This window comes from Mauremys reevesii, linkage group 7 (genome assembly GCF_016161935.1).
Source record: "Mauremys reevesii isolate NIE-2019 linkage group 7, ASM1616193v1, whole genome shotgun sequence".
In the NCBI taxonomy this organism is placed as follows: domain Eukaryota; kingdom Metazoa; phylum Chordata; order Testudines; family Geoemydidae; genus Mauremys; species Mauremys reevesii.
In genome coordinates this window covers 40094853-40119035 of record NC_052629.1, presented here as the reverse complement: position 1 = coordinate 40119035, position 24183 = coordinate 40094853, and the positions used below count along the sequence as shown (strand labels likewise).

At 46.7% G+C, this 24183-nt stretch overlaps 1 protein-coding gene across 4 annotated transcripts in view; it reads right to left on the bottom strand.

Annotated features, from left to right (window-relative positions):
- Positions 1-24183, bottom strand: part of PALD1 (phosphatase domain containing paladin 1) — a 193793-nt gene that overhangs the window by 137418 nt on the left and 32192 nt on the right. The window contains exon 1 of one of the 4 annotated variants that reach the window (XM_039482391.1): positions 3288-3408. The exons of the other annotated variants lie outside the window; for them this stretch is intronic. The gene's annotated coding sequence lies outside the window, so the exon portion shown is untranslated. Of the gene's footprint in view, positions 1-3287; positions 3409-24183 lie in introns of those variants that run through there. 4 annotated transcript variants of the gene reach the window in all.

The following is a 24183-nucleotide window of genomic DNA, read 5'->3' as shown; positions in this document are numbered from 1 at the left end:
TTGAAAATGGAAACAGGCCCTGCAGTTTTATGCTGAACTTTTTTGATTAACACATCATTCATCAAAGCTCAAAGTAAAACTTTTTGCAATCTTTGGACAGGGACAGATTTTAAAATTCGGAATGTCGAGGCATCACTTTGGTTTCAAAGCAAGAGAGCTGGTCACCTGACAGGTCTTCTAGTCAAACCAACCCTCAAAAATGCATATGCAATGAACAGAGCTTACCTAGAATTCCTGTTTCCATTTGAGTGTTGTCATTGCCAGTTTGACTTTGAATGAACTTGAAAGTCGAAAGGAAAAACTCCTGGGGTGTGAAGCCATGTGAACTTAAAGTAACTAAGGAATTTTGGCACAAACCTGAACTGGCACTCTAGAAATGGAACAACCTGCTGTGCCCTAGTTCATTGGAATGGTTTGCACTCGGAACCTCTCCTACCCAAATAGCTGCTAATACAGAGCTGATCTGAGCATAGCATTATAGGTCCATGCATAGAGCCTATGCATGGACCTATAATGCATGTAATCGCTGAGATTCTGATGTAATCGTGTGCATTATGGACCTATAATGCACACGATTACATCGGAATCTCAGCTTTCACTAAGAAGCGAGTTTCCACCTCTCATGGTTGTGAAGAAAACCATGAAAATGTGACCAAGTGTAGGTGACGCAGCGCTGTCTACCTGAGTCTGCAGGCAACCAGAGATAGTTTCTGAGAGAAAGAACTGCCCCATTCATCTCAATGGGGTGTTGAAGTTAACACCCACTGCCCTGATGGGCCCACCAGAGCAGCACACTGTGTGTATGGCAGGGTAACAGTGCAGCAGGCCTCATCCATCCAAGTGGATATGCTCTACTACTGGGGTAAATACCGGGGGGCCCATGCCATTGTCCTTGCCTCTCTTGAAGAAAAGGGGACCTCTGCCACTGTCAGTCCAAATGTGAGACAAGACCACGGCCCAGGATAAAGTGGGGCTCCTGGGAGCCCTGTGTCAGAGTGCCTAGAGCCCTGAACTGCCTTAATCCAACCCTGTCTGCTGCTATATTTAACCCTTTTTAAAATAGTGGTAATAAGCCAATGCATGAGTTTCCTCCCAGCAAGTTAGGTAAAATAATAACTTTATAATAAAAGACTAACATTTGTTTCAAAGGGCCTCACTATTTTTGTCTGTGTTTCAGTATGTGATTCCTTTAAACGGGACTGTTTCTTTACAGTGGACTCAAGCTACCAGGAACTTTGCATTACTATACATGCCTATTGCTATGAAAAGTTGTTACAATTAGATACATCACCACACCACATAGGATTTTCCAGCCACGGGCACCAGCTTGCAAGGGCTAAACAACAAGCCACACTGGAAGGGCGGACTGTTGGAGTGCTGAATATTTGCCTTTGTAATCAGAAATGCAAAAGACACAGAAACATTTGCATGAGAAGAGAGTTTTGTCAGTTTGGGAGAACATACATTGTGTTTACATTGAGGAAAAGCAAATCATTTTGTGGGGAGCGGGGGGAGAAGGAAATAAACTGTAGAAATACACAAGTTAATCATTAGCCTGAATGTTTTGCTGAGTTTCATTCTTTGCCTTCTTTGTACAAACTAGTATTTATGGTTTCTCTTTATGTACCAGAAATGACGCAGAGACAAAATACCCCTATTAAAATAATGGCCTGGCCAACACTGTCTCTTTCCAGTGACTAGAAGTCCAGGCGATAGAACCTCTCTCTTGCTGGAATGCTGTGCAGTGCCAACGCTGGCTCTGGGCGAGTCTTCCTCATCACTTTCACTTCCCTAAGTGCTGCGATACAAAAGAGGAGCAGAGCAACATTTCTTTCTTCCAAGATAAGCTGAAAGAATTCCTGGCAGGAGCTGGGAACAATGTGATGGCAGCGCACCCTGCTCACAAGGGGTGTATGGTATAGGGAAATTCCCTACAATCTGAACCCTCGGGGCCTGAATTGAGGCCTGGGAAGCAAAATTCCACTCTCTTCCCTCATATCCTGACATTCCTCTATTCTACACTAGAGAGATGTCAGATGTTCAGCCTACAATAGCATCTAGCACTGCTATTGTACCTTCCACCCAAGGACCTCAAAGAGCTTCACAGTTGGCAATTAGTTAAGCTATATCCCTCTGAGGTGGATATGAAGGGAATGTCAAAGACTATCTCAAAATTCAAATCTCCGACATATTATTCTGCCAGTTCTAACAGTTTATAATGTCTACAGCCACATACTCCCTCGCTCCACTTACCCAAAAGGGTGGATTATTTTACTGTTTCTGTGTACAATTAGAATAGATTCCTGTAATACCAGGGGCATCACGAGATCTGAAAATGTCTAATATGGTTTCTCCTCCAGTCATGGCTATGGAAGAAACAATTCTCAGGAATGTGTCTCTGGCCTGTCGTTCTTGTGGTTGATGAAAAAAGAGGAGGAAAACAGTGTATGAACTTAAAACCAAGAATCAAAGTTCTCTGCTGAGATTTCAGTGTAGCATTCTCTGGCTTTCTTAAAAGTGAAGACACTAAGCAGTTATTGTAAGGATATCTGGCACATGGCTACCTCCATAACCCCCAAGGATTTCTCTGTTCTCATACTAGGGTTACCCTACATCCAGCTTTCCCCAGACATTGCCTCTTTTTAGATCCTCTACCCTCTGTCTAGGCAGATTTTTCAAATAAGAGGCAATGTCCAAGTTTTTTGTGAGCAGACAATGCTGCTCAGAAAGAGCCCCGCTTCGTTTGCTTCCCAATTGGTCCCTCCCCTGCATCCACATCTGATTGGTCCCTCACAGCTGCCAGATCCCACCCACCCAAGTCCTGGATCCCAGCCCTGGGGAGGGGGAGCGCCCCGCGGGGAGCACTGACTGATGGCTGTCGCTGTGTCCCGGGTCTGCACCAGCCATGCAGCCATTGAGACAGGAAACAAGAGTGAGGTCCCAGGTACTCCCTCCAGCACGCACGCGCGCGCACACAGAGACACACACACACACACACACACACACACACACACCCCAACTTTCCCCTCCAACACCAACAAATTCCCTCTCCCAGTACACACACTTCCAGCACCCACAACTGTATCCCCGCCCCTTTGGCAGTGTCCTCTTTTTGGGAACCTGAAACATGGTAACCCGACCATTCTTACCGTCGGCCGCAAGCTTAAGTCCTTGTATCACACCCACCCACTTTTCTCTGAGATGAGGAGGAGGAACATATACAATTCCCTCTGTAGCCTCCCAACTCCTCAGGATGGCTCACTTTTGGGCAACACAAAGCACCTCACCTCTCTGCTCTCTCTCAAAGGGCTGAATGTGCTGCTTTTGAGGAACGTCCAGTCCTTTCACATCCAGAAAGTGGGATTCTAGGACTCATACAAGGTCAGTTCTGGTCCATGCTCATTGTCATAGCATCTGAGCACCTTCTCACAGAGCAGCCTCTTGACACCAGGAACCAATCAGCTACCATGGTCTGAGGACAATAATATTTTCAGATCATAGGTAGAAAGGCCTGACGTTTTTGGAGGTGTTATGCCCAACTGAACCAAAATGGCTAGTTTAACTTGCTAAGTGGTTTACTTAAAATTTAAAATTGAGACTATGAATTTAAATGAACAATAAATTGTACTGCATGGAGCACAGTGAGATGTAATAGCAAGTGTACGTCTCCATTCATCCCCCACAAATGAGAAAATTATGCAGGACTGCAAGAAGTAATTTTTGTTTTCCCCCCAATAGCCTATGGCTAAAACGTACCCTTCGAGTACATTTACTCCAATAAATCAGTCCAGTACAGCTTTCCTGGTAGGTGGGCTCAAATAGTTTGCTAGCTTTTAATTCCTGTGTTCTAAATGGAAAGTCCAACAAAAGCAAAGTCTGTTTGTGCCAATTGGGACTGCGGTTTCCCTTCCCACTATCCCCATTTTCTCCATATCCCTTGTATAGGCCCAAGGATCCCCTGTGTTTCCCACCACAGCAGCCACCATCCTTCCAGAAATGAGAATTAATCACACGTCCCTTCATGGCCTGTCAATGCCACTGTGTGCTGTAATTTAGTATTGCTGTTATTAACTGGCCGTTGTGATTGCTCAAGTGATTTGAAATACGCTTCTTAGGCCTTGTCTACACTACAAGACTATTTCGAATCTACTTAATTCGAATTTGTGGATTCGACTATTATCAAAATGTGTGTTGTGTAACCACACACTAAACTCACTCTCCGACTTCACACAAACACAGCCGGCCCGACGGCGTGATGACTGGAAGTGCACCTATCCCACAGTTCCCCGCCCCCCCCCTGAATGCCCCATGCTGGCTGATGCCTGCCTGGCTGGGGGGGAAAATGGGAAAGGGGGGGGATACTGGGCGGTGTTTTGGGATAATCACGCCCTCCTCTCCCCCCCGCCGCTCCTGAAAAATGCGCCGCTTCTCTCTCGTCTGCGGCGCGCCGGGTCGGACAGCACACAGAGCATCGCAGCCCGGAGCCATCATCACTCACACTTGCTGTCAACTCCGCGCCTTATCGCCCACCTCTTCCACAGTCAGATGCTGAGAATGCTGAGAAAGAGGCGAGAGGCAGCGCCGGTGAGAGAGCGAGCAGCGGAGTCAAAAGGAAGACAGCCGCGCCGTGAGATCACATGGCGCATCCGGTCAAGTGGTGGTGGTGGAGGGTGGCATGGTGTGGCGGGACGGGACTGGGACCGGGGGGACCGTGGGACTGACCGCAGTCTGGGGATGAAACAGTGGGATGAAACAGCGAAAACTTTGTGGCTGCGGAACTTTTGTTTGTGAAACTGTGTGACTTGCTGTGACTGCCCTGAAGCTGCAGAGGTGCGGGAGTGTGCGAGCACAGAAGCCAGCAGTGTGCAGTGGCCAGCCAGCCTGCAAACTTGGTAACGCCAGACAGCTACCGGTCAGTAGCGTACCACTTTGGCGTGGGCAAATCTACAATGTGGGATTCAAGTAGTGACTGCTGTAGCCCAGGCACTCGAAGAACTCTCTCTCTCCGGTATAGATGGTTGTGCTATAGATGGCTTCAGCAGATGGCCCGCGCTGATGGGACCAAACTGCGGTGGGGCATCCTGCCTAGATGCACATCCCATCCCTGGCACCAGCCCACCATGCCAGCCAGTACATTAACCGGAAAGGGCTACTTTTCAATGGTGCTGCAATCGATCAGGGTGGGAGGGTTTACGGCATGCTTCACGCTGTGTGGCGGCAAGGTTCATGGTTCAAGGAACTCTGAGGGCTTCTCTTCCCTCAGGCAGGTACTTTTCCCGTCTTTCTTTCTGCCCGAATGGGGAGTCGGGGATGCGGGAGATGCCTGCAGTGATCCTCCCGCCCCGGCCCTAATGCCCTGCTCCTGGAAAGCCCTCACAAGGCGCCTTGGAGCCTTCAAGAAGGGCTGACTAGAATGGAAGCAAGTGCAGAGAGGCTGACGCCTCAAGCTGATCAGCGCTGACGTTTGATGGGAGATCAACTGAGCAGCTCGGACATCGATCCCGTGCTTATTGCCTGCTTATTTGCTGCTGCTGCTTGCTGTGAGTGCTCTGGGCCCTGTGGGGAGAGACCAGGGAGGAGCTGGGCTGAGATCTGCTGTGATGCCCTGCGCCGCCCCATCCAGCAGCCAGAGCCAGAGACAGAAGCGCCGAGAATATCCCAGCGGGCAGCGCTGGCTTTCCAGGCAGCTTGTTTCAGACTGTCCACTTGATTTTAGACTGTCTCATTTTTTTGAAGTGTGTGTGTGTGGTGGTTTCTGTGATACTGTATGTCTGTAGATCTGAGCTCACAAACAAACAAAGCAGCTTTTAAAAAGAAAAAATGTACAGTAAAAAATAAAAAAAATCTTTTAAACTTAATAAATTATTTGTTCCTTGATTGATGTTCCTGGGTTGTTTGTGGGCATGGGATGTACAGACCGCTGTCCACAGCACTGTGTGTACAGACCGTGTGTCTCTGATGGGACGATGGACAGGTCTGTGGGGACGTATGGGTGGTGGGTGGGTGGGTGGGGGGTGGGGGTGGGCAGGGGTGTGGGTTTGCAGGGGGTGGGTGGGTTTGGTGGATGGGGGGGCGAGGGGGTGGAGGGGGTGGGGGGGGGGTGGGGGGGGTGTGGGGGGCTGGGGGGTGGGGGAGAGGGGGGGGGGAGAGGTGGGGGAGGTGGGCAGGGCTGATGGCTCTGGAGGCTCCGGGCTGGCTCGGCCACGGGGCAGGGAAGTGGATGGGAGGCCTGCCTTACATAGTGATGGGCAGGCGCCAGGCCCCCTGGCACAGCACACACATCAACTATACCTGGTGCAGTCTGTGACACACAGCAGTGTGTGTGCTGCTAGTGTGTGTGCCCTGTGTGTACTGTGTGTTGCCTGTAATGGGCTGTGCCTACAAACAAAGTCCTGGGCACAATTAAAAAAAAATATGAGAAAAAACAGTAACACAGGAGAAACGTGACGGAACGTGACAGATACAGAGAAAACCGCTTAATAATGTTATACACAGTATGGGGGGTGGTTGAAACTCTTGGGAGGGGGGGATTTGGATTGGGAGCGAGAGGTAGGGAACAAATTTAGAGCAGTTAGTGTGTCTTGCCTTCTTGTGTGCCCCTGCTCTCCTCACGGCCCCTACCGCCTCCTTCTTGTGACTTTGGGTGGGCAGGGGGTGTGGGCAGGGGGCTTGGTGGTCCTGCAGCCTCCCAGCTGCAGGGCTCTCCTCTGTTTCCTTGCTCCGCTTGCTCCAAGCAGGCTGTTCAGCGCTGCTTGCTTGCACCTGTCCCTCCTGCCGCCTGCTGTCCAGCCTGCCTGTGCTCCTCCTGGTCCTGTGTGTCTCTGCCCTCCTTCTCCTCTCTGCTCTGGCCAAGCTGTGACTGCCTCTGGCTCTGACTCCCCACTCTTCTCTCTTTGCTAGCTCTTCTGGAGCCAGCCTCCTGGCCCTTTCAGCCAGTCTCGCCCTTTTCTTCTTTTGCCGTCCTGTAAGAGAGCCAGCTGTGTGATGGCAGTGTGCGAGTGGAAAAATGAACTGGAAAAAGTAAAAGTAAACATGAAGTCTTGACAGTCAACACAACAGTGAGGACAGTCGAGACAGAGACAAGTCAGTCCAGGGCAATCAGGCATCGGTGGCAATCGGCGGGAACAGGACCAATTGGAATAGCAGTTAGGTGGTTCAGTGGTTGCGGGAGAGAGACAGCCGCTTCTGCCAGCAGGAGGTGCTAGGCAGACAGTCCTGCTGGTAAGTGCAGAAAGTCTGGTGCTGCCTTCTTAAAAGCAGTTCAGTCCAGCCTTTAGATCAGTGTATGCTGCCCCTCTGTGGGGCAGAACACTCAGCTTTTTTCCTTTCTCATCTCTCACAAAGTAAAGTGTTACCATTCATCTGTGGCCTCCATTCTCACTGGGTGTAAGCATGCAATAGTGCAAATTAAAGTAAAAGTCTACAAGGTCACTCACAACCAATAAGTCTAAGTTACTAATTGCTAAGAGACACAGAGACAGACCCAGGAGAGCCATGAGGCGCACTCCAGAGGCTGAGAGAGATTGCGGAGAGAGTGAGAAGCCACATGCCAGGACCATGCTGCCATGCTGCTAGTGTTAAGAGACGGCAGCACTTCATGAGCCTTTTCGAGGCTCCTTCTCTTGTGCAGCCAGCACCAACTCCCAGGAACCTCTTTTGGAAAACCCTCATGTAGGCTTTCTAGCTTTTTGTATAGTTTTTTTTTTTTGATTTTTATGTTATTTTTTTATTTTTATATATTTTTTTTTTTTTTTTTTTTGTTTTTGTTTTTATTTTTTTTATTTTTTATTTTTTTTTTTTATATTTTATTTTTTTTTTTTTGAATGTTTTGTAGGGGTCACTTGTAGGGGGACCCTTCCCTTCCTCTGAGGGAAGGTCGGGGCAGGTGGCAGGGGGGTGGTCGAGAGGCTGTCAGGGGAGAAGACCATTCCTGTCCTGGGTCGGGCGTGACATCGAGGAGGAACGCATCCGCGCACCCCTCCATCCTCGAGTCCACATTCCTCCCCTTAACAGGTGAGGAACTGTCCCGGCTGTCCATGCATCCCCTCGTAGAAGCGCATGTCTGGGGCTTGGCCCGAGGCGCCCAGGCACCGCTAGAATGGCATACGAGCAGTTCTTTCCTGACTGCACTTTTGCTTGCCTGACATCCCGGCTGTCTCCTTTGTTCCGTTTGTTTTCTTACTTCTTGACTTTCCACTTTCTTCCTTGCTGCACTCAGCTCTTTTCCCTCATTCTTTCCCAGAGCGCGATTCTTCCATGACGCTTCACGCAGCCCATGCGCCGGGACTCTTTTCTATTGACCACACAGGACTCAGATCTGCAGGATCCGGTCAGTCCATGCTGGGGACCTCTCCTATCCTGGCTGTGCGTCCAGCCTCTGCTGGATGCTCAGCACCAGGACAGCAAATTTCCCCAGCTCCAGGTCAAACGCCCACCAAAAGGACCCAGGAAAGCCCCCACAGGGTCATTTCCATTGGCTCCATTCCTGCATTGGAGCCTCAAATTCTAGAGAGCCCTCGGATGTCCTTGGAGCCTGAGCCAGAGCTGGTGTCCACTGTCCCAACTAGTCCGTGCACTGTCAGATCATTCGAAATAGCCTATTCCTCTAAGCCCCAAACCATGTCAAATTCGAGCTAGCCCACCCAATTGGAAATACCAAATGCCAACTAAAGAGCCTCTTGTTCAGTTCATTAAATGGCTTCCTGAATTTAAAGGCCTGGTGTGCTTCGCCTTAGGTGCTAAGTGTATTTCCTTCACTATGCTCCCAGCCAGGCGAATGACGGATCAGAAACCAGGTCCAGTTGAGAAAATTAACCACTGGCTCAGTCTGAGCTAACATTTGCTTCAGGTGAAAGTCTCTTATTCTCTCCCCCTGAGGTGTCATCATTTTCTGTGATTAATAAGCACTTTGCTGGAAGGTAAAACGGACTAGAAATAGATGGCAACATGAACTATGAAGCACGCCTACCTGTGCTCTATTAAAATCACCCATCTGTGCTGCAGTCCTCTGCAAAGAAGCCATGGCACGGTACCAGGCCCAATTTACAGACGTGCTGAACGCCCACCACTCCAGATGAAGTCTATGGGAACTGCAGGGGCTTAGAGCCTCCGAAACCCAGGCACACTCAGGCTTGATTTGAGAACAGAGCTATAGTTGAAAACATTTACTTTGGCACGAAGCAATAAGATGATGTAAGAAAGGGCCAACCTGCTTCAAGAATGCTGCAATGAATTCCCTGAAAGCCTGACTGGGGTCTTTCATCTTTTCATAGAAAGCAAGGGCTTACAGGCTAGAGAGGCAGGCAGTTCTCCTACAAGCATCCTGGGGTTGGAAACAAAAAAGGGACGGCAGCAAGGGAAGAGGGAGTGACAGTAAAAGCAGAAACAAAGAGCAAGAGAAAGCAGAAGAAAAGCATGAGAGAAAAGAGCAGAAGAATAAAATGTTTGATTGTTTACGATTAAAGGAACAAACATGGCATTTGCACAGCAAATCCCAGGAAGGGCTTCACAGAAGCATTCACTGCTATTTCTAAATCAAGCTTCCATTAAGAATTTTTCTTCTTATAAAACATCTTTTCATCAATTTCTTCCACCCCAACTGTAAAATACAAAAGAGCTATCAAGATGCAGTGTTACCCTCAACACACACAGTGCTGAATCTGCACTTTTGATGTACTCTTCATTACGTTAAATTGGTTGGGGTTCTGTTTTGTTTTTTAAAATCTACCTCTTCTGTGCTAAATAAAATTTGGAAAAAATCCTGCCTAGATTAACAAACATTTTAAAATACAAATATTTTAAAGAGATTAAGATGTGAAGCAGACACAAAACCCTGCCTATAGATCCTTGAGATAATCTTGAGGAATCCCCAACTTCTGCTGGGTTGTGGATCTAATTCTATGTCTATACTAATACTGTCCTGTACCTTCCAGGAAAAATCTATTTTTACCATATGGTATCAGAGTTTAAAGGATACAATAAACCATATTGCGCTGTGGTTAGGGTATTCAACTTTCTAATCACACAAAACCGAATACCCTTACTCCACCCCTGCCCCACCCTTTCTCCAAGTCCCCACCCCCTGTTCACCCCATCCCCCGTTGTTCTTCCCCACCATCACTCACTTTCACTGGGCTGGGGCAGGGGACTGGGGTGCAGGCTCTGGGTGGTGATGCAGGCTCTGGGGTGGGGCCAGGGATGAGGGGTTTGGCATGCAGGAGGGAGCTCCGGGCTGGGGCAGGGGGCGTGGGAGAGGGTGTAGGATGCAGGCTCCGGGAGGGAGTTTGGGTGTGGGAGGGAGTTCCAACCTGGGACAGGGGGTTGGTGTGTGGGATGGGGCTCAGGGTGCAGGCTCCGGCCCCTCAGCGCTTACCTGAGGCAGCTCCCGGAAGTGGCCAGCATGCCCAGCTCCTAGGCTGGTGGCCAGGTGGCTCTGTGTGCTGCCCACGTCCGCATGCACCGCCCCCACAGCTTCCATTGGTCGTGGTTCCCAGCCAATGGGAGCTGCAGAGCCAGCACTCGGGGTGGGAGCAGCGCGCAGAGCCCCATCCTCTGCGCCTACGAGCTGGGACATGCCAGCCGCTTCTGGGAGCCTCATGGAGCCAGGTGGGCAGGGAGCCTGCCTTAGCCCTGCTGCGCTGCCAGCCAGACTTTTAGCAGCCTGGTCAGCCGTGCTGACCAGAGCCGCCAGGGTCCTTTTTCAATTGGGCGTTCCAGTTGAAAACCAGACACCTGGCAATCTTAACTGTGAATTGGGGGTCCAAATGTAGGAACTTGAATTCTTGAATCTGATTCCCAGTCGAAAACACTGACCATTTTCTTCAGCAGGCAAAACAAAAAATCCCTCAACATCCCAAAGCAGCATCTCTTTTCTCTGCCCCTAGAAACAGAATGACAACAAGGTAATTTTCTGCCAACTCTACATGTTTCAGACTCACTCCTTTCCCCCCCACTGTCCAGCACCACAATTATTCATACATCTTGAATTTACATTCCACCAGAGTAGGGAACTTGGCAAGGATTCAAAGACAGACTTAACAAAAGGACTAAATATAGACAGTGTGTCTATCTGGGAGGAGGAAGAGCCCCGCAGCTGCAGGATGCATCTGTCTAGGGCTGCACTAATTAGAAGGAAGCGTATACTTGCCTGGCTCTCTCATTGTGAGCCTGAGGAATCAACAGAAGTATGTCTCTGTTCGTTCTCCCCCCACCCCCTAACCTCCACACACACACACTTACACTTTTTTCAGGTGGTAAAACCCTTTCCCAAATCTTTACCCTGACTGACTATGTGAAGATTCATCCAAATGGTATCTTGAGGATTCTTCCACTGCAGGCAGGGCCGGATTTAGGGGCAGGCGACCTAGGCAATCCCCTGGAGTGCCGGGCTTGGGGGGCGCTGTAAGGTATTCAAAAGTTTAACAAATGGGAGGGAGACGCTCCTCATCTGAGGCACCATTTGGTCTAGGGCCGGCCCTGACTGCAGAAACCACTGTCTTCCCACCTTTTTTCTTCTCTTCTTCTGCCCCAAGCCCTCTCTCCAGAGACCTCTCTCACTTTCTGGCCATGGAAGATATGCACACAACCAACCATTCAGAGGCCAGTCAATCCCAACATGCACAGCCAGAGGCACTCTTCTGAATAGTAGCCAGCATTTGGTTCTCCTGTCCCAAGTGCAATGCCTCCAACGAAGCATATAAACTCTACCAAATGGGAGATGTTCCAAACCAAACATGGTAAGTAGTGCTATTGAGTCACCTGAACCAGCTCTGGGAGCAATGTACTAGCTAAGGTTTTTCTTTGTGAATAAAGCTACTACATTTACAGTAACCAACAAGATTCAATAAAGCTCCATTAGATTTCAGTCTTTATGCTGCGAAGTGACTACACAAATGACAAAAGCGTTGCTATGGATAGCGTATTTAGAGAGATTTGAATGTTAAAAGATGAGAGTGAATATGATTCTCTGCAAACAAAGGACTCGCAGCACTAACTGGTCCTCATCATACCATAGGCAGGCGCCATGCAAACTTTCTGTCACACAGCTTTGCCAGGGCTCCTCATGATTTACCTGCACCATTTCAGGAGGGCTTCAAAGGGGGATGCTCTTGGAGAATGGGTGTATTTTTGTACATTTTGGAAACAATTAGGTATGTTTCTTTTAAGTTTTCAGCTATTAACGTGCTCTGGATTCAAATTAATGATCTCTGTTCCCTATTTTGTATATTTTCACCTGTCCTGAACAGGAACTGCAAAAGCACTGAGAGAAAAATGCAAAGGTTGCGTAATTTCTCAGTTCCCAGGTGCCCTTTTTTAGCTTCTTACCACAGCGCTCCTCAGGGAGTCACAGCAGATATACCTGTCACAAACAGCACATTAGAAGGCTATCGTCTCTTTTTTCTCCTGAGGCAGAAGCACCTTAATTCCCTTGTCCGCTAACATAGTTGGTTCCACACATGGATAAACAGTACCTGTGTAAGCCAGATTTTCATAAGCCACCCCCCTAGCCAGCATGATAATTCTAAACTTCAGAAGCACACTCTCTATCCCTCTTATTCCTGGGGGAATTCTACGCCACTGCGCATGCACATGATTTATGTCCTCCACAGATATCTTTGCTTCCCTGCAGAAAAATGACTTTCTGACAGGGAAGCAAAGGGAAGCCACAAGAGTGGTCATGTGACTCTCCCTAGCAACATGTTTCAGGGGCCCAGGGCAACTAGTAGAGAGGTAAACCAATGTGAGGCAGCAGGCGGGACTGGGGAAGACCCAGCTGGTGGCTCGTACCCTGCGCCAGCTCAGCTGCTAGTCTCGACTGGGCTGGGGAGGACGGGACTTCCTCTTCCCTTGCCTGGCATCCAGGGCTGGGTCAGACCCACCCCCAGATCTCTCTCCCGGCTGAAGGAAGCTCTGCAAACTCTTTCCACCCCCCATTCCTCGCTTCCTGCACCCATCGCTCCTCAGCTGAAGGGGGTGGTATCCCTGTACAGGGAGCTGCTCCTCAATCCGCCCAACCGCTGCGCATCCAGATCCGCTCATACCCAGACCTTCCAACTGAGCTTCACACCTCTGAACTCAGAACCACCCCCTAAGGAGCCTTACTTCCCATGTACCACCCCAACGAGCCACCCATACCCAGATCCCCACCCCACTGAGCCCCAACCAGCTACATCTGGACTCTCCACTGAGCCCCGCACACACATGCCCCCTGCTGAGCTCTATTCCCTGCCATACCCAGTCCCCCCCTCCACACACTGAGCCCCAACCATCTTCACCTGGATCCCTCTGCAGAGTCCCATTACTGTTGCACCCAGAACCCCTCAACAAGCCCCTGTGCATCCAAATCGCCCCTGCACCCGGATCCCCCACTGAGCTGCCCGCATCCAGATTGCCCCACACAGAACCCTCTCAACCCCGACCTGGATCCCCCACACACTAAGCCCCTGCACACTTGGGTGCTGCCTTGTTGAGCCTGCCTGCCTCACACCTGGCACAGAGGGGCACAGCCCTGGAGTGTTTCTGGGGCAGGCCCAGTCCTTGCGCTCTCAGAGTTGGATGCAGCCTCACTGCTGAGTCCATGTCCCAGGGAGAGCTGCACAGTGATCTCCCGCCTCTGTGCAGCCAGTGGCCTGTGCTCCCCAATGCCATGCTGGAGCCTCCACATTTATTTGATAAATAACATTTGCAGAATTATAAAATATTGTGCACAAAAAATTTATATTTTTAGCACAGAATTTTTCATTTTTTGGTGCAGTCTCCCCTCAGGAGTACCCTCTGTAACATTCAGCATGCATGAAATGTGCTTCCTATTTTTTTGGTGCCCTGGGAAGGCCCCCCAGTCTCCCCTGGTAAGGCCAACCCTAAGTCTATTGGGGCTCATTTGCTGTCCTGGAGAAAACACTTTTCTTATCCATTTGGGCGGGTAGGTGAGAGACTAACTGATTTTGAAACACTGAAGTTTTAAAATGCCTTTAGTTGTCATCTAGGTCAATAGGTAGAAAATGAAATCCTGCTCGCCTAAACTCATGTGACTAATCCCACACAAGTCACTATGACTACTGATGTTTGAGTATGGTGAGCAGGATTTGTGGAGTGAGAGGGGAATAAATGTTCAGCCAAAAGGGACCAATTTAGGCGCGTGGGGGACTTCATTGTGAGCATTTCCACTACACTTTTCTGGTCAGCTGCCACCAGACACCATTTCCTAATTTAACCTGACTAGTAGCAGAGATCCTAGGAGGTAAAGTAGAGGGATGAGGTTTTGCAGGTCAGACCACTGGTAAACTAATAATACCAACAATAGAACTTGTTTAGGATTTAATCAGCCTTTAATAGCAGGGGATTTGGGATCTCTGAGCTCCAACCCATTTACGCTTATATTTTACCTTCTCGCTTTCTCCATCTACCGCCCAGACCTAACACCCTACACACTGCAGACACATACCAACCAACCAACCAAAGGTGGCTCAACAAGCAAGACTGCCTCCCAGTGCTCCCAGCCTGTCCGGCCGGAAAAAGCAGGGGACATGTGGTAGCATGACTGCCAGGCTGACTATAAATATCAGTTTAAAGCAGAAGCCCTCGATACAACATTGCCATATCTTATGCACTGGCTTTTCAGCAACCAAATCCCACACCTTGCATCCCCATGCAGATTTCTTGGTCTGACAGCAGATAAGCAACAGCTACAGAAGTAAAAGGAAAGCAATCTTTACACAACAGTATTGCCCAAAGTTTAATCAGACACCTGACCCAACACAGGACAGAGTGCACACACACAAGCCAATCAATCAGCCAAGTATGGCTCTTACCCGGCTTCAAAAAGTGTTATACCAGGACTGGGCTCTGTTAGGTATATGTCTCAATGGCTTTCTCTGATGCTATTTGATTGTGCCAGCTAGTTTAAAATTCATACCACAGAACGATTCTGCAGAGAATACCATCTCAGCTCAGGGATCTCAGACTGAGATTTAAAGGAACATTCTCAACTTGGGGAAGAAAAACAAAATTCACATTTCCGCTTGGAAATGCTGGGCCTACAGAAGGCACAAAGAACAACTGAGATTAATAGAACTTAAATTCTGAAACATCAAAAACAAAAACATCTTTGTTTGTTTACTTTGTGTGTTTGACAGCACTGTTCCCCTGCATAGTCAGTTTCTCCCTCGCAAACATCAACAAAGGAGCAAAAAACCCTTATTAACAAAACTGTAAATGATTTCAAAAGGAATTATTTAAAATATATTAGAACAGGGGTAGGCAACCTATGGCACGGGTGCCGAAGGCGGCACGCAAGCTGATTTTCAGCGGCACTCACACTGCCCAGGACCTGGCCACCAGTCCGGGAGGCTCTGCATTTTAATTTAATTTTAAATGAAGCTTCTTAAACATTTTAAAACCCTTATTTACTTTACATACAACAATAGTTTAGTTATATATTATAGACTTATAGAAAGAGACCTTCTAAAAACGTTTAAATGCATTACTGGCACACGAAACTTTAAATTAGAGTGAATAAATGAAGACTCGGCACAGCACTTCTGAAAGATTGCCGACCCCTGTATTAGAACATCCCATTTAGAGAGCAGTCAGAATTTTTTTTTAATTAGTCAGTTGTGACGCAGTAGGGAGCGGGGTGGACTGACCTGGGAATGTCGTTTAGTTTTACTGGGACTGTCTGCATGGGGGATGGGAGAGCAGGGGATGACTTTAGATGAGGGACGGTACTTGAACCTGTAACCTGAGCCGGGGGGGGGGGGATGTCAAAACTGGACAAAGGGAGAGGGGGAGCGCCTGCCGGAGGGGTTTTTGGTTTCAGTTTTAGGCTGGCTGGGAAGAGGCAGGGAACCCCAAGTCTGGGGTCTAAGATCCTGGCCCCCCAGAGGGACCTGGCTGAGGGGTCCTGGTTGTACCTACAAGCCCTGCTTGGGACTGTGTTCCTACCATCTAATAAACCTTCTGTTTTACTGGCTGGCTGAGAGTCACGGGGAATCGCAGGAAGTGGGGGGGTGCAGAGCCCTGACTCCCCTATACTCCCTGACATCAGTTTAAAAAAAAAATGAATAGGCAGTGTCCCTTTACAAGGGAACGGTATGGGTAATTTACATCTCTGTTCCAGGGAAGACAGATAAATGAACTTGTGGAGTTGAGAAAGGGACATGTTCCTGGTTCACTACTGAGGTCACTGGCTTTGTATTGTAGATATGTATATTATACCTATGTCTACAGATAAAAATTCAACAATGGTAAGTCTCCATATGTTTTATGCAGTATCCCATTTCCATCTAACTGAATACTCAAAATATAATTATGCATCAAGTTGTCAGAGGCATACATTTCCTAAGATGCACTGCATACAGAGCCATGAAGTACAGAACTTTTAGATTTTACTCTGAAGGGCTCTCTTATTTCACAGACAGGTGACCTCCCAAAACAACCAAGAACAGTCTAGTAGTTAATGGGCATCTTTGACCAAATATTTTAAACGCTCATCTATCTACAGATATACTGTAGCAAGTCTTCAAGACCCTTGGTAATAGTTAGCATTGCTCATAATTGTTATGTATGGCAAGTTGTTATTCAGGACATTGGGGAAAAGGCAGACTCTCTCCTACCTACTTTCTAACTCCACAAATGGCTCAGAGACCTTCAGGTAAAAGCACCTCATGCAGTTCATTTACAGAGTACTTCACCACCTTTACAGACTATGCCACCACATACCAACAGTAAGATGGAGTCCTCAGCTTCTGAGGCAAGGAGAGGAGATCTCTCTCATGGCTCTAACTCTGCTTGCCATCATCCACCTCGCTCTCTTCCCACCTCTCCATCTGCACTTCCTTCTTGTACCTTTTGTACCATCTGAGCTAACGAGTTAGTTAGCCTTTTAACTCCCCCACCCCATCCCAGTTCTGTCACTTGGGAGAAGATCCCATGGTCAGGTGTGCTTTGATGCAACTAATTGAAGTTGCAGTGATCAGACTGCTGGCTGAGCTGCTGTTGCCCACCACTGTCACAGGCCTCAATGCTCATTTACGCAGCCTGGGATTTCCACAAACACTACAGTGGTGAGGCCCGTAGAATTCCTATAAACAAACAAATGCCCTCCATGAAAAGCAGTGTGTACAGTATCATACAACAAAACGTTAGCTCTTCATTCCTACTCCACTGACATCTCCAGCTGTACTGTACATAAAGCACTAGTCTGACCCACTTGCATATGGCACCAGACTAGCACATTAAAAACTTATTACATAGAAAGTTAAATTATTCAAATGCACAATTCTCAATGAGCGGATGATGTTCAAGCACCGTTGGATTTCATTGCTTTTTTCCTGCTATTTCTTATAAACAGCTCTCAGTCCTAATTTGCGGCATTTCTTGCCACTGCACTCAGCAGTGCCGATGCACTTCATTCTTAATCTACAACACCCACAGATATTCTAGTCCCACTTTTCTCCTGAGCAGAGACTAGCAATGTGCATTAGTGTGTGTCAAGTATGTTGATGTGGCCATGCATACATGCAGGGATACTGCAAGTATCTCTTTTCCACCTGTGACACTTCCAAACCTGGAATCACAGCTCTTTCCCCAACCCTGTGCTGAGTTCAAAGTAACAGAGATACAGAAGAACCTCAGAGTTAGACACCTTGGGAATGGAGGTTGTCCGTAACTCTGAAATAGTCGCAACTCTGAACAAAGTGCAGTTCAGGCTCCAGCTGACACTCCAGGCCAGGATTCAGCAGCAGCTGAGCTCCCTACTCAGCCACAGCATGAGTTTTCAAGCTTGTCTCCCTCCCGGCAGAGGGGTATGTGAACAGCATATCCCCATCCCGGTATGGGGAGGAGGGGTAAAAACAGCATGTTCTCCCCCCACAGCAGGAGGGGTCAGGGAGGGATGAAAGCTAGGCAGACCCCAGCGTTGCTCCTGCTCCGCTGTCTCCAGCGGCCTTGGGCTGGCAGCCCCAGCATCTTGCTGTAAGTGGCTGCCCTGTGAGTGGAGCTGGGGACAGACAGCCCAGATGGCCCTATCTTTAAGACACAATACAGGCACAGTACAGTACTTGCCTTCCCCTCACTGCTGCCTGATTGGTTACTTCCAGTTTCACATGGTGTCCAGTTGACCAATCAGTCCATAACTCTTGTGTTCATATCTTTGAAGTGCTGCTGTATTCTAATTCCTGGCATCATCACATAGGGCTCGATCCTGCCAGGTGCTGAGCATGTCTGGCCCCAATCCAGCAGAGCAAATAAGCACCAGTAGTCCCACTGAAATCAACAGGGCTACCCATGTACTTAAGTGGATCAAGACAGGAGTGACAATCACCTCACATGATGAAGCCTGTAGTCTGTTTAGGAATAGGACAGCGTTCAATGCTTTGTGGCATACAGCTTGACTAGAGGTATTTGGAGGGAAATTGAAAAAAAGGTTTACAGAATCCACTCTAATTATCTTGGTGATGATAAATATAAAAATAATACACAGCACTTTAGTGTTTTATGTTTCCAATGTGCTCTATAAACACTAACCTATTAATCAACACAGCACCTAATGTACATAAGTAGGTAGGTAGGTAGATAAATAATCATCTCTGTTTTACAAATAGAGAAAGAGACAGGGATTATGTGACTTGCTCAAAAGATGCAGAGGTGGGCCCAGATTTTGCAAGAATCAAATTGAAGGACTGGTTCCTAAATGAGCAGTGGAACTGGATTAGAAACAAAATTCATTATTTTCAACAAAATTAGGGAAAAAATAATTATTTGTAATCATGTTAAAACGTAACTAGAATAAAAATTAATTAGGTTGGGTTGAAATTTAAGTGCCAAATCCGCCCTCCCCAAATCAGTTCCTTATATCATAGATTATGTTTTTTCAAGTTTATCCTAGGTCAATCAGGTCATGTCACAATACCAGCAACATAAAAATAAAGATGATAAATATTTAAAAAAAAAAAAAAAACAGGATTCCTGATTCCTACTTTATGCTAAGTCCACCAAATCATGGTGGTGGAATGGTAAACCCTGAACATTTATATTCACCAAAACATTTGTAAATATCAAAGGCTTAGTTCACATATCAGGGTTTCTTCCAAAGCTCTAAAAGTTTGGTAGAGAATGGATGAAAAGAGGTGCTATCTGTCCTTCCCAGTATTTTTAATTTAAGATCAAACCAAAGCACAAAGGCCCTGATTCAGATTTACACTAAGGCCCCTTTACTCCTCTCTGGCAGTGGTAAATGAGAATCAGGCCCACAATTTGCAATTGCATCACTCTTTAAGGTTTTCTAAAACTTTGCCCCTTTGGAGGTCAGCCTACTAAAGAGAAAACAAGCACTAGTCTTGGCAGATACTGTACTCTTACTAGGACAGCCTAGGCAATAATAACTAAAAATAAAGAAATACCCAAGCAGGAAGTGCTGGCCTACCTTGATAGGAAGTGATCACACAAATGGACAAAGACATTTTCTGTCAGAGGGCAATATGTTAATTGAGAGGCACACATCTGCTTGTGAACTGGGCCATTGGAATAAATGGGATGGGAAATGTGTGGCAGTAAAAACGGAAATATGTTATTGTGGAAGACAGTAGCAGTCAGAGGACTGAACCTGGAAGGAAGTGACTTAATCAAGCATTCTGTCCTCTGTTATTTCCCACTGAACATCCTGTGCATCCTATGCACGCCTCTTTAACCCTGTTTCACAAAGCAACAGCCTCTTAAAACCTACAGTGTATCCTCTTTCCAGCAGAGGGGATTTGGATGGCTCCTTATCTTTGCATTCCCAGCCATCACACTGCACTTCTTGTTTTGAACAGTGCTAAGCAAACAGCTTGTAAATACGGCAGGGTAAGATCAGTGAGTGAAAGTAGGGGAGGGACCTAAAAACAGCGGGACCCTGCTCTCTTTAACTGCAACTATTAACAATTGTTAGACCTGTTCCCTTCATTATACCACAGAATCCTTTTAATATTAAACTAAAACAAAACACACCCAGATCTGCTACCTTGTGCATTATATTCTTCCCATGTCACTGTAAATAAAGATCCTTTGGTGGACATGCTGCCCTCATCTTTCTCTGCAGAAGTTTGTGGTGGATTAAAAAAAAAGTCAAAAAAGAGCAATTAAATGAGACTAAGAAACCTCAGTCATTTCTCCTCTGTGCGTATGTGGCTCCAGGATTATAAAAAGGGAAACTGGATGGCGGAAGAGACTTGTTATAGGATACAGAGCCCTTTACCACTAGAGCACTGTATCAGTAATAAGAGAAAGTAGCTGGCATCTTATACCTGGTGACTTAGGTGAAATGAGTTGATGATTCCAGCCCAGTGGTTTCTAGTGGGTTGATGGCCACATTATTAAAGATCACCTCAGTCAGTACCAGTTGGCACTTTTGGCAGAAGTTGCCATCCTAGAGTCTGAGACATGAATGAAAACAGAGTGAATTCTCCTATAGCCACTCGATGCAATCCCTCCATGTCAGGACCGATGTACACCGAAAGGACAGTGTAGGGGAAGAACGCACTGTCCCTATTGTGTTTGTTCTGTGCCTAAGGTTCACCAAAGCGACTTTAACCATTTAAATGATGACGGAAACCAAGGAACATTATAGCAGTGGTGATAAGCTTTGTAAAAGTGGGAAAAGGAGGGGACAGAACATTAAGCATGCAGCCCTTAAGAGAAAAACAGGAAGATGGAAAGGACAGTTTTTTCCTAAGTCAGTGCAGTAACCCTTGATAGCTGTGGAGTTAAGGCCGATCAGAGCCAAGAGACATCTTGTGCAGCAGGACAGCTGTAGTAATATATGACAGCTCCAGCAACTCTTCCAACTTCTCTAGGACTGTTTGTTACCATATCACTTCAGACCGGAATACTTCAGGTCTGCATGCATTTCCTACAAAGAGAACATTCAGCACTTTGCTTGATTTGAAGTTATTTTAAGACTCATGAAAGCTGAGCCCATTATTTGTGCAATTTGCACAAGTGGAAGCTGCCACGGATCACCCCTAATCCTGACCTTCTATGAACCCTGGCATCACAAGTTTCCTCCCCACCACAGTTCTCTCAATTCGGAGTGACAGAAACCTTAATATTTCCAAGACTCTCTTGAGCAGAGAAGCCTTGTTGCACTGCGCTGTATGGTTGTTTTGTGACAGGCACCATGGAGGGGAGGAAAGGAGCAAAAAACCCACTCAAACAGCCAAACATCTGGAGAACAGTAGTCGACTAAGTGTATTCAATTTCCACATTCCCTCCACCTCATGGAGGTCCCTCTAGGCATACTTTGTGTATTAAGCCTTCCATGCGTTTTGTGCTGAATGAAGGGAAGAAACTTGTGGTAAATATTCCCAGAAAATCTGCAGGGAAATACCAATGGAAATTAATCCTGACCCGAAACCTAAGAGGGGCAAGTTGCCATGAAAACAGGACACCAAGGAGCATTGCAAGTTTCCCCTAAAGAAGCTAGGATATCTGAGAGTTTTGCAGTGGAGGGACACACCACCCTGCCCCACATGAGGGGACGTGCCCAGCCTCGTTGAGAGCACGAAGCAATGGAAACTCTGTAGCCTCAAGATCATGTAGTTTTCCTTTTAGAATTTTACCTTACCTGGCTAATGACACACAAGGGCATGAACTGACTGTGTGTCTGAAAACAAACTAGCAAAAGTCAAATAAATAAATAAATAAATCAGCTGCTAGCAACCAAGCCACAGATCTTATTTTTCCCAGGATAACACAGTGCTTGAATAAATTCCAGTAGATAAGGAGTATCAGGCGGGAAATGGAAGAAGGGGATTTCCACATTTTTCCCAGGTGGTGAGGCTCATTTCTGGAAGGAACCATCCATAATGAGTGTTTATAGGAACAGGATTATTTTAAATAATTTTGAAAGAAAACATGAAAAGGATTCTTATATCTGAACTTTCATCTGTCTTGACAGCCCAGTACAATGTTTTACAGAGAAACTCAGGCTGCACTGCAGTGTTGATCTTCACTTCTATTCCACTGACATTTTCCCTAGGGGTTGGAGTAGCTTGAAGATTCCTGAATGGCTCAGTTTCAGGCTTCAAGAGAGGCTTCAATCTGCCCTTCTTGAAAACAATTGATGAACACAGCGGCCGAATACAGTACATTCATTTTTAGGCCATTTTTCTAAAATGCTCTACACAATACTGCAGGAAAACCACCACGCAAAAGAACACGATAAGACCAGTTCTCTAGAGAGCTGATGTTATAACAAAAATGTCCACTTAACAGGTTGTTTATAAAGGGTGGCAACTGGATTAACTAGAAAGGAGGTGGGGGAAGAGGAACTGTACAGCTCTTTTAGAACTAGGGATTTTATTTATAGAATAAACACTGAGTCTTGTCTAGCTATACTTGTTTGAGAATGTTGTGCTTCACTTGTTAATCACCTGAAACTGCTGATACCATCACAGCAAAGTAAAGAGGAGAGATGCCAAAGTCAGTCAATACTGATCATGCCAAGCAGTGATTTGTTAAAAAAAAACAAAAAATACCAAAACATCTCTCTCTCACACACACATACACCCACCCCAAGTGTTGCTGCAACTGTCCCTGGCCCTTACACAGGTGATGGAGAAGGCTCCTTGCATTCTCCCTGTTTGCGCTAGGGTCGGGGTGATGACTATTATTTGTATTACAGTATCACCAGGATGCACCGAGATTGGAGCCCCACTGTATAATCATATAGTAAACAGCCCTTGCCTCAGAACTTACAACCTAACTAGACAAAACAGCCAAAGGGATAGGAGGAGGAACTTGCCCAACAATTCAGGGGCAGAACTGGGAATGGAACCCACCCCTCCTGACTGCTAACTGCACTAGCAGCTCCCAAGCATGTGCACTGACTACCATGGTAGCAGCAACTGAGTGCTATTATGTTGATTTAAAAATGAATGTTGCTATGGACATAGTAAAATTAAGGTTTATACATATGGCTATCCGTCTTTCATGAGTAATGGAATCAAGCAATTCTCTTCACTCACCACCAACCATCAGGCCCAGCCCAGCACACCCAAAACCAGAACTCAAACTCAGGCTCTCTGCATATCACCTCAAAAGCACCCAATCTGAGGTCTGTTCCACTTTAACATTGGCTTTGTGGATTTATTAAGATTTAATCTATTGATTAAGAATTGGATTTAGACACAAACATCTTTAATAATTACATTATACCTTGATCTCCTACCTCCACTGAGAGAGCTGGTAATTTAATGGAGATAGCTACAGCTGAAGACACTGACCAAACAATACCTAATGTCAGCATAGGAAGCAGAGTTGGAAAAACTCGATAAAACAAATCGCTTTCATTATCTATATGCAAGAGGAACAATCACTGGGCAAGAGCTAAACAAAGGGCTTGTACTTGTTTTATTGTAACTTTAGCATATTTAAATACTCTGGATGCAGACTACATTTGTTCTCGGTGTTTATTAGTATTTCAAATGCCATGAAAAGTGAACTGCAACCATTTAGATTTTAAAATATCTTTTCCATTTGTATATTTATCAAGTGCCCCTGTGTCCTCTGCTACAATGTTGTGCAGTAAGTTCTAGCAGCTACACTTATAAGACTTCACAGATACCTTTCCACCTCTGACAGCAGAGAATCCTTTATGGTTGATTATTTTTCCAGTCACTTGCATAACAGCACTGCAAAACGGATATGCTACACCTAGATTCCCGCTCCCTCTGGGCGGACACAAATAGGCCCTGTACTTGATAAAACCCAGTTTAACAAAAAAAAAAAAAAAAAAAAAAAACTTATGCTGTTGTGACCCTAACAGCATCCCAATGAAAGAGGGCAATGGGGCTCCCTGATATCTGGTGGTAAGTGTCAGCTGGCCTGACCAGTTCACTGTACCTCAAGTAATGTCATAACCTGTATCTAAAAGGTATCATGCAAGATTTCAATGGAAAGCTAACAACATACTGATTATTAATATTATTGCGTGCTGTAAGTACGGAGGGCAAAAGCAAAGTTACAAACATATTGGGAATTGTTACCAAAATGTGCCTGCCAGGCAGAACTATGAGCTAGTCTACACTGCGGCAGCACTTTAATGTGGCTTGTGTAGTCGCAGCGCAGCACTCTAAAAAAACCCACCTCCACGAGGGATGTAGCTCCCAGCACTGGTGCACTGTCTACACTGGCGCTTTACGGCGC